Source organism: Rattus norvegicus, chromosome 7 (assembly GCF_036323735.1).
Source record: "Rattus norvegicus strain BN/NHsdMcwi chromosome 7, GRCr8, whole genome shotgun sequence".
NCBI classification, from domain to species: domain Eukaryota; kingdom Metazoa; phylum Chordata; class Mammalia; order Rodentia; family Muridae; genus Rattus; species Rattus norvegicus.
The window spans coordinates 106,579,181-106,590,149 of NC_086025.1; the positions used below are offsets into that span (position 1 = coordinate 106,579,181).

At 44.7% G+C, this 10,969-nt stretch overlaps 1 protein-coding gene across 9 annotated transcripts in view; it reads right to left on the reverse strand.

The window, feature by feature from the left end:
• The window catches only part of Trappc9 (trafficking protein particle complex subunit 9), a 477,026-nt gene that overhangs the window by 168,842 nt on the left and 297,215 nt on the right, over nt 1-10,969 (reverse strand). The window lies entirely within an intron of this gene.

Here is a 10,969-nt window from a genome sequence, read left to right on the forward strand (position 1 = left end):
CCAGTCTCAAAGTTCTGCAGGACCCTGAAGGAGGAACAGCTGGAGCAGGCCCATGGCCCTGCATGCAGACAGAGGGATACCAAGGACAGAAGATGGCACTATAGAAAAGCTGGCACCTCCCATGCCCCGCCCCCCAAACTCAGTACATTCTGCAGGGATCTGCAGCCTGTGGGACACAGGGAGTAGCCATGGTAACGAGAAATCTTGGCCCAGCTAACTCCTGACTAAAATGATGGAACCTTCTCCAGCAGTGTCCTCAAACAGGTGTTGACAACAGAGGTCCATGGGGCAAATCTAGCCAACGCCTGATTCTGCAGGGCTGGGAGCAAAGAACCGCACTGAATTTCTTACAGGAAATAAAACAAAACAAAATAGAAACAGAAACTTCCTATGGCTGGCCAAGTCAGAAGCATTCAATTATAGAGTCTGACATTGCTCTTAAGGACTGGACAGATGGCCCAGCAGTTAAGAGTCTGAATTGCTCTTTCAGAGGACCTGAGCTCTGTTCCTAGCACCCATGTCTGCTGACTCACAGCTACCTATAACTCCAGCTCCACTCCAAGGAATCTAAATTCCCTCTGGACTCCTCAGACACCTGAACACACACACACACACACACACACACACACACACACACACACACACTCACTCTCTCTCTCTCTCTCTCTCTCTCTCCCCCCATCCTTCCCTCCCTCTCTCTCACTCTTTCTTATACACACATGCTCTTATTAATAAAAACTTTGCAGATAGAACTTAGAGGAGAGCATGCAGGCAAATCTTCCTGCCTCCCAGACCACAGCAACAAAAGCACAGGAGGCAGAACAGAACCGGGGAGGTGCATGGGTGAATGGATACAAGGGATACGGGGCTGATAATGTCTGTGCATGTCAAGGAAGAACAGCACACCTGGACTTCTCAGAAGCAGCAATGCCAACATACGTGTATGAGCTTAGCACTGGCAGCACTGCTGTCCTGGGGCCTCCAAGCACTGTAGTCTGTGGTCACTGTCCCCTGGCTAGTGTGACAGGGAGCTATGTTTCCAAGAGGCTAGAAGGAGGTCCCTATATTTAGCTCTTGTCTCAGTTAGTACTATCGCTGTGATGAATACCACAACCAGAGCAACTTGGGGAGGAAAGGGTTGGTTTGCCTTATGTTTCCACACCATAGTCCATCCCTGAAGGAAGTCAGGACAGGAACCCAAACAGGACAGGAACTTGTAGGCAGGAGCTGATGCAGGGCTGTAGAGGGGTGCTGCTTATTGACTTGCTCTCCACGTCTTAATCTACTTTCTTACAGAATCTAGGACTACCTGCCCAGGGATGCCCCAACCCACACTGGAGAGGCTCCCACAGCAATCACTAATTAAGAAAATACCCTACAGGCCTCCCTATAGCCATCGTATGGAGGCATTTTCTCAATTGAGGTTCGTTTTGTCCTCTCCAGTGACTCTAACTTCTGTCATGTCTACATAACTATCCAGACCTCCTCCCGCAGATCCCGCACTCTTCCTACACTGACTGCTTCTGCTGACCCACTTCCTTGCAATGAGAAGGCAGACATAGCCTTTAGGTTTTTTTAAAAATCAAAAGAAACTACATTCATGTAGATTCATCCTATCAGAGAGAGGATGTGGGGAGGGAAAGCAGTTGGCAAAGTCTCTTCAGCCTGGCTGGGTGGAAGGAGAGAAGCTGGGGTGGCCAGTGATATCCAGTTTGCCACTATGGATCTGGGGCACTGAACCTCAGCTTGCCATTCTCAGCCTGAGCCCACCAACCCGTAAATAGTGACAGCAACTGTCCTAACCTCCTTAGACTTTCATGAAGAATCAAGAAAAAAATACACACTAAGTAAATTCTTGTCCTGCTATGCAACCTAATCCACTGGCAACAGGGCTTAGAACAAGAAAAAATGGGCATGTATGTCATTTATTGTTGAACTTCAAAAACTGGATATATTTTGGAGGGAAAAAAAAGCAAAAACAAAAGAAAACAAAAAAAACAGCAAAAGCAAAAAAACAAAGAAAAACAAAAGCAAAAAACAAAAACAAAAAAAAAGCTTTGAGCCAAAGGATGATTTACTGAGAGAAAATATCCCTACCAAAGTCACCATTTTAATTCTCCCAGGGCACAGGTTCTTAGCACTCTATGTCACTCTGTTGACAAATGGCCACCAGAGATGAACAGAGGGGTTCACCTGCAGAACCTTCCTTGTCTTCCCAAAAGAAACCTCTGTACCCCCTGCAAACTACCTGCCCATTTCCACATCCCACCACCTCCCTCCTGGTCCCTGGCAACCTTCCTGCATGCGCTCTCTGTGTAGTTGACTATTCTAGGAGCCTTGGGTAACCAGTGATTGGCTTATTTCAATGTTAAAATCCTCTTGAGGCTCAACCTGCTAGTGTTTACACCCAGTCGCCTCCCTTTTAAAGGCTCAGCAGTAGTCCCCTGTGTGGCCTGGATGCATCATAAGTGAGCCTGAAGCTTGCTCCCACATCATCCTAGTAAAAATGTTGCCATGACCAGGGGCATGAAAACGCGGCTGCCTTGCTTTCATCTGTTTGGGGCATGCGGAGGGGAGAACCTCTGTATGATACATCTACTCTGCATGCACTTCCTGAGGGAGTCACCAGGGCCCTCACCACAGCAATATGCCACTTGATCCTTCCGCTAACACACGTGTGGTTCTGGTTTTCTCTCACCGATTCTCATTCCTGCTTCTGTGGTAATGGCTGTCCTATGGAGTAAAGCCACATTTCACTGCAGCTTAGGTTAATGTAGACCTGCTCTCTTCTCTCCTGTCAGCCTATTGTGTATCTTCCTTGGAATGAGATCCAGTCAAGTCCTCAGTCCCATGTTAGTAAGATCACTGTTCCCGTGACTTCCACGCTCACCCTGTTTTCATGCCCATGGGTATGTATGGGGGTCATTCAAGCTTGTGACACCAACAATGCTGTCACTGACCCTCTCTTCCCACTTAAGTAACCCTCTTCCTGAGCACACTCAGAGCAACCCAAACCTCTTCTTTACTAACAAAGTACTTGGTGAAGTAGGTGGCCTCACAGAAACCCCAAATTCTCTTTTCACTCCAATGAGCCTGAAGCACAGACAGACAACACATCGTCTCCAGAGAGCAAAAGATTTTTTGCAAACATGTCCTAGATCCCTTGAAATCACAAAAAAAGAGTCTTCTGACAATTCTGAGTCCAGTTGAATCTAGCTAGTAAGATATTCTCTCTCTCTCTCTCTCTCTCTCTCTCTCTCTCTCTCTCTCTCTGTCTCTCTCTCTCTCTGTGTCTCTCTCTGTCTCTGTCTCTCTCTCTCTCTGTCTCTCTCTCTCTCTGTCTCTCTCTCTCTCTGTCTCTCTCTCTCTCTCTCTCTCTCTCTCATTCATCATTTTAGAGCCTCCCAAGACTGTGAGGATCTGGGCTTCATACAAGACAGATGTGGCCTCTGATCTCAGGAAGAGCAGTTGATGCATGGATATAGAAATAAACCAGTACGTGAGCGAACAAGAGAAGCCGTCAACCAGCAAGAATGTGGCACCTTGCTCTTCAGTAGCTAAAAAAAAAAAAAAAAAAAAAAAAAAAAACAGGATCATGAAGCAACCACAAGGCAAACTTAAAAACCACCTTTGGAGAGGACTGCGGGAGAAATCACCCAGGAGTGAACAAAAAGTACACAGATTAACTGTTGAACACCAGGGAACGAGGAAGAAATAGCCTGCTCCGATTTTCTTGAAATTGGCTGTTTCTTTACTCTGTAGAAAACCAAAGAAAGGATATAATTATGGGGGAGATATCTAAGTTATGAAAATCAAGCACGGAAAGGGTTTTGTGAAATTGAGTACTGCTGCCTTTCCTCCTAATGATTAAAAGGAGGAAAACGAAATAAAAAGCAGCCTGGGCCTGGTAAAATTAGAATCTTTTAATGAAACCATAAAGCGGGCTGACAGGCAAAGGCACTGGATGTTCAGTAAGGTTGGGGAAGATAGTGTCCATCCTGGAGACCTTATGGTCCCTGCGCAGAGCACCGTCTTATCTTGAGAGAAGACTTACAGAAGGTTGCACTGAGCGAGGAACAAAAGACAGAATATTTGTTTTCAAAGCATAGTAAAACTGGTTTTTCAAGCCATGAGTTTGTAGTGGCTCCTTTTTATTGAGCACCTGTATATGGTTAACAAAAAAACAAAAAACTAGACGGAATGATCTGTGCACTGTGCACTGTAGCTATAAGAAGGAGGTGCTGTCTACATTGGCAGGTGTCTTTGTTTCCTCTCCTGCTGTTGTGATAAAAACACCCTGACCAAGAAACATGAGGGAGAAATTGTTTGTTTCCCAATTCCATGTTTCAGTCCAATCACTAAGGGAAATCGAGACACTGGGAACGTGAAGCTGCTCCTTACATCCACAGTCAAGAGGACAGAGTGATGAATGAATGCAGAATTCCAGGTGCCAAGGCCTGGCAATCTGGAGTTGGTCCACGAAATCCATAAGATAGTGATGAGAACCAACTTCAGTTAAGTGTCCTTTGACTTCCACATGCATCTCCTCTCTCTCTCTCTCTCTCTCTCTCTCTCTCTCTCTCTCTCTCTCTCACACACACACACACAGGTGCATGTGTGTTATAACAAAAGTCCCATCTTTTTATCAGACCAGTGTTTACTAAATTGCTAAAATCAAAAAGTTTATAAGAAAACATTTTGAGGCTGGTATTTCTCATAAATTTAATTGTAAAAGTCCCTAATGACTTTGTAAGTATGAATCAAATTTACATCACACATCGTGACCACTAGTCTTAGCTCAGCAATGCAAAGGGGGTTTAATCTTTGTACATAAACTCATGATGGTCTCTCACTGTATTTACAAATTATCAACAGGAAGGAGAAGTAAGCCACGTGATCAATGGAAAAGGCAACTACAACATTCAAAACCCATCTATGACTCAAAAAACTTTTGAGCAAATAACACATTATAAAATGCACCATCAAAACCTTAGGGAAAATCCATGCTTAACGGTAAGTAACTAAATATTTCTACCAAACACTTAGAAAGAAGGATACTGTGTTCAATTTCAACATCAATCAATTAAAGGCATGCATGGAGAAGAAGTAAAACTGTTCGGAGACAAAAATCTCCTGGAATGCTCACAAACTGCTGGTAGTGCTGTAAAACAAGACAATTGCTTTGAAAAAACAGTTAAGTGATTTCTTGTAAACTTAAGTTTGCACTCCTCATGTTACTATTGGGCAATATGACTTCCCACCAAGAAAAATAAAAATACCCATCCACATGGTATGAAAATGTCTGTACTCACGGTGGCTCTAAATTGGAATAACCACAGTGTCCAGGAATGAGTGGATGGATGGATAGTGTGTCTGTTAACCAGACCATTTACCCAGCTGTGAAATGGATCAGAGAGTAGTGCCAATGGCTTGGATGACCCACAAGCACACCAGACCCTAGAAAGGTCAATCTTTAGTCTCAATATGGAGACCAGGGTTGCTTGGGATGAGAGACAGAAGAGTTGGCTATAAAGGAGACAGGGATATTGTCTGGGGTCATCAGGTGTTCTGCATCCTGGTGGTGGAAATGGCCATCCACCCAGGTCACAGATTTGCTCAAACCCATTAGGCTGAAGTTTGTAAGGCTGCACTGAACAGAATGTATGATGTACTCGGTAACCTGGATTTTTGGACATTGATGTTACTTTAAAGAGGCACACAATCATTTGTAAACATCTAAACGATGCTTAATGCTGGCCGTGTTGAAGTGGGACAACCATGGAATCTTCAGGAGTATTAGGTAGAGTCTAGCAGTCTCAGGTTCCACATTTAAGAATGGAGAGTGAACCTGTGATTGACAGTAATTAAAACTGTATATAACCTTGGAAAGGGCTTTTCGCTTCTCTAGTTCAATATCCTTGTCTGAGTGTTCCGTGTTCCGACAGATATTGCCTGAGATTTTGATCAGCTCTTATCAGAACGGTTATTGTTCATTTTGTATTACTAATCTAATGTTCCACAGTCTCTAATAAAACTGACGCTATTATAAGAGAAAAACAACCAGCCTCATACACATCCTCACCAATTTAAAAGTATAAGCAGGTCTCTAATTTCTCAAGACCCCAATTGAACCTGTCACTGAAGATTCATACTGTGAGATGACAAAGGATCAATAGTTGGGACCAGTTACAGTCCAGACCAGGATAGAGGTCCAGCAGTGGTCAGGAAAATCTACCAATGAAAGCTATACCATTACTTTCTAGTTAATTAGCACCTTTGACCAAAATCTCTCTTCAGTGTTAATTATGCCTTAAAGATTCCAAGTAGCTACAAATTAAACAGCACATCCTTGCTAATGTGGGGATTGTTTGGGACAACAGCGACCTTCAACAAGTCCAGTTCAGGAGGCCCAGAGGACCTGTGGTGGCTGAGAAGAGCTAGGACCTGGAGTGCAGGCCAAGTGAATCTTTCAGTGCTGGTCCAAAGGAAAGAAAGCAGGTTAGAGGCTGAAGGACCAGTCCTCAGCTACCATGCCTTGGTGGTGAGTGGTAAAGTCTACACTGTACTGTGGGAGCTGACATCCTGTAGGCCACAGCAGAGTAGAGAGCAGTATCTGTGTGCCCTGCATTTCCCTAAACTTGAGGATCCCCTGCTGGGATGTGACTCAGTGTTAGAGAATTTACCTACCATTCACGGGCCCTAGTTCCATCCCTAGTACAAACAAAACAAAACAAAACCAAAATAAACCCTCTGAAAGTAGGATAATTTACCCAAATTTTGACAATTACAATGCCCTGAGCTTTATACAGCATTTGTCTTGCTATGAAAACGTAACATCTTTTGTACACTCGGGCTATTATTATGTCTTTCTGTGAATTACTCTATGACAGTCTTCTAGCTTTATCTCTTGAACTGTCTCTTCCTTACAGACTACTAGCAATTTTGTTATATTAACAATTGCTTTGTAAAGATCATGTCACTGGATAAACTCAGTTTGCTGCCTCGGTTCTAACGCTGTTGTCTTTGAAATTGTCTTTACTTTGTTCCTCTTCTACTGACTAGGACCAGAAAAATCAATCAATGGGAATAACAACTCCAAAAATAGACCCATACTGCCACACGTAATTGGTTTTGACCAAGGGCAAAGACAATCCAATGATCAAATTATTTTTTTTTTTTGATGACGACAATGGCCAGACACCTGGACAGAGGCTGTGAGATAAACAACCCAGGCCACATCACCCACGGAAGTTTCTCTCTCCACACTGGGCAGGAGCACACGTACTTCAAGAGACATGGGGGCATCTTGGGGTAGACAGGAGGCTCATAGAAAACACAAAAGACATCACACACTGGTGGAAAACATCTTTTTTTTTTTTGTACGTGGATTTTTCAAGCAAGAATTTCTCTATGTGGCCATAAACATCCTGGAACTCACTCTGTAGACCAGGCTGGCCTTGAACTCAAGAGTTATGTCTATCTCTGTCTCCTGGGTGTTGGGATTAAAGACATGTACCATCACAGCTGGCATCAGGAAAACATCACTTGATTTCATGAAAATATTAAAAGAAACAATTTCTTATAAATGAATCTCAAGAAGTAAGAATATGAAAGTTGTGTGTTTTATCCAGGTTGTCAACTGGATTGACATGCCATTATCTAGAATGTTCTCTGTTTCTGTAGATCTGAGGTATGTCCCTCTTTCATTCTTGTCCCTGATAATTTGTGGGGCTTTGTTCTACTCTCTTACCTAGGCATAGCTTCTACGGATATCAACTTCATTGTTTTTGAAATATTCAGGTTTGGCTTTGTTTTCTGTGATGTCTGTAGCCAACATAAGATTTGGCACAAAGCAAGAAGCCAGTGAGTGTCTAGCCTGTGGAGTGGAGTTTGTTGCTAAATCCTATTTAGTTTTTGAATAGAAGTCTGTAACACAGACACATTGTGACTTTCCAATGCCCACACTCGCCTGTGGAATCCAAGCTCCTCCCACTATAGACCCCTGTCTCTATAGGATATGGTCACTGGGTTTCTGCATATTGCTCAAATCTTCATGAGCCCTACATGACAACACAGTATAAGTACTTCCCACAATGCCTAATGTTCACAACACTGAATCATAAGGCTTGCCTCCTTTCCTGGAATAAAAGCTCCCTGAGGGCAGGAGCCATGCTCTGTTTACCAAGAGTCTCGAAGGACAGGTTTCCACATATACCTGCTCAATGCATCTGAATGACAACTTCACAGAGAAGCTCCCAGGAAGAAGACATGTGCAATGGGGGCTCTGGCCATGCTCTAGTCTAGACCTAGGAACCAGAACAACAGAAACTACACATCTGATCACGAAGCTACCTGGGCATTGCTACCCACAAATGCTTATTATCAAAGGCTTAAAAAAGGAAGAAGAAGAATCTTGACGAGTTCTAAGTCTATCTGACTCTGAAGATCTTGCTGGCCCAGCCTATGAAAATATCCACAATACAAGAAACTGGCCCAGAAGAATTGGACTGTGGCTACAGGCTGGTACTGCTCCAGAGACCAGGCCTGGCCTCCTCATGAAGGGACCTAAACAAAGGGCTACAGCACACAGCTCCTGACTTGGCACTGAATGTATGATTTGTCTCTTGTTTGTAGTCAGATGGGGGACAGGCTGGGAAGGGAAAAGCATTTGTTTAAGAAGACCTGTGAGTGTGAGACATAGTTCATTTAGGTGAATGCTTGCTTAGAAGGCGAAAGGCCCTGTATTTGGATGTTGGAGATGTATTTTTTAAAAAGAAAGGAGAAGTCAGGGTGGGAGCAACAGCACCCAGGTAGAAGCAGAGGTGGGGTTTTTCTAGCAAGCAGAGTGAACCTGCTGTATGAGGGCATCTGAGGTGGAAATAGAATGAAAGACAAGAATGCCAGTCCTGCTTGGACTGGATGAATGTCCCAGACACAGGAAATTACAGAGATGGAGGCAGCTTTGGAGGCAGGGGGGGGGGGGGGGTGAGCTCTGAGAGGTGGCAGAGCGGGTCCCACAGGTACAGGGCAGACAGTCAGTGTTGAGCTGCTGCTCCCAGGGGATGGGAAGTCCAGAAGGTGTCTGTGGAGGCTGAGACTCTGGCACATGGGCAGGAGGCACAGGACAAAGGGAATGAGAGGATTCAAGCTGGAGGAATGGAACTATTTATTCTCAGGGGGCTGACAGAAGGCATGGATGCTATGCCTGAATCCGTAGACAGGCAACAGCCATATCGGGATTAACCATGAAACCAGACAACCAGACACTGAATGGAACAGAGCAGGGAGACTTGGGCTTCTTCTAGATTTTCAGTGAAGAAACTATTAAAAAAATGGAGGGAAGGGTGAATAGAATAAGGAGGACTCAAGACTTTAGTTTGGGATGCATCGGGTTTGAAAACGACACAGACATGCAGTGCAGATAGTGTGAGTTCTGGTTGGGCAAGAAGTCAAGGCAGGACAGACTGTGAGAAAGCAGGAATGGCTGCAGAGCCTAGGGAACAGAAGACAGCCAGCTCTGTACCTGAGCGACTGCTGGGGCCCTGCAGAGACAATACATTCTATCCACAGGGACATAGTTGCTCATTATATGGCTGTCCAGTGTTCTTGCTACCTATTAAGCATTGTCCATGTTGCATAGCCCACATTTTTACAAAATGCATCTCGTACATGAAGTAAAAAGTTAACAGTCTGGGCCCGGGACACAAACTGCACTGCCCTGCTCAAACCTGGCTGCCACTGACTGCTGTGCTGCTTGGTGAGTGAAGTGATGGGTGACTTCCTTATCTGGTTATCAGGAAGATAAGAACAGCTGGTGTTAGAAAGGTGCTTTGAGCTCTCCTTGGCAATGGGACAAGTGTTCTTAGTGCTAGCTAATATTGCTATTACTGAATCGGTGTTTGACAGAGAGAAAAGCAATCAAGTATTAGCACTAAACGGTCATAAACAGAATTAACATTTGCCTCCTACATTAAAAGAAAAAATTCACTGGCCCTAATCACCCGGATACAGATAATACTTTAGCACAGGCAGCCTTAACCCTTCCAAATCCATGCCTGCTTATCTAGTTTTGGGTGTCAGTGTAACATGCACAAGTGTGCGTCACAAACACACGTGCACCAGGCAGATGTTAAGGCTGCCAAGGCTATCCTGCTCCATGTCACCTACTCTAGGAGCCATCAAGATCCAGTTTGGTCTAAGAGCACTGAGAGCCAATCTCTGAATTCCTTCCACAGAGCTCCCTGCCCTGCTCAGGGACCTGTCTGTCCTTTGTGCCACTGCTCTTAACCATGACTTCCTCCAACCTAAGCAGGGTAACGAGAAGGAGATAATGATGTCATGGGGGATATGGGAAGGTGGACTCACCGGAGAGGCCCAGCATGGGAAAGGGCTATATCAGTGGCAGCTCTACATGCTTGTGATGGATTATCAAACTTATAAAGGCCAGAATCACTGAAGGCCACAACTCTGAGATGACTGTTAGAGATTATCTAGGCCAACTGTACTGAAAGGCCCTCTAAGTGTACATGGAACCATCCCATGAAGGAGCTTAGACTGAGGAAAGGGGGAAATTGAGCTGCACACCAGCATGCCTCGCCCCCTTCTTGCTGACTGCAGATCCAACATGACCAGCTGCCTCAAAATCCTGCTGCTACAGCTCCCCCCATGAGGACTGTACCCCCAAACTGTGTCTCTCCCTTCACTTTCTTCTTGACAAGTATTTTAATTACATCATGAGAAAGGTCACTAATTCAGGGTTCCTTTGTTCATCTCCAAGTGGAGGGGATGGCATGGCTTTCTGCTTAGAACAGGCCCTGACACTCCCACAGGTTTGAGTCTGACTGGGATTCTTTCCTAGTCCTCACTGTGGTGGGGGCTAGGGAAGCATCAAGAGAATATCTCATTCATCCCAGGGTCATTAAAAGCCAACATGGCTTCTCCAGCAACAAGAGTATATGTTGATGATCTC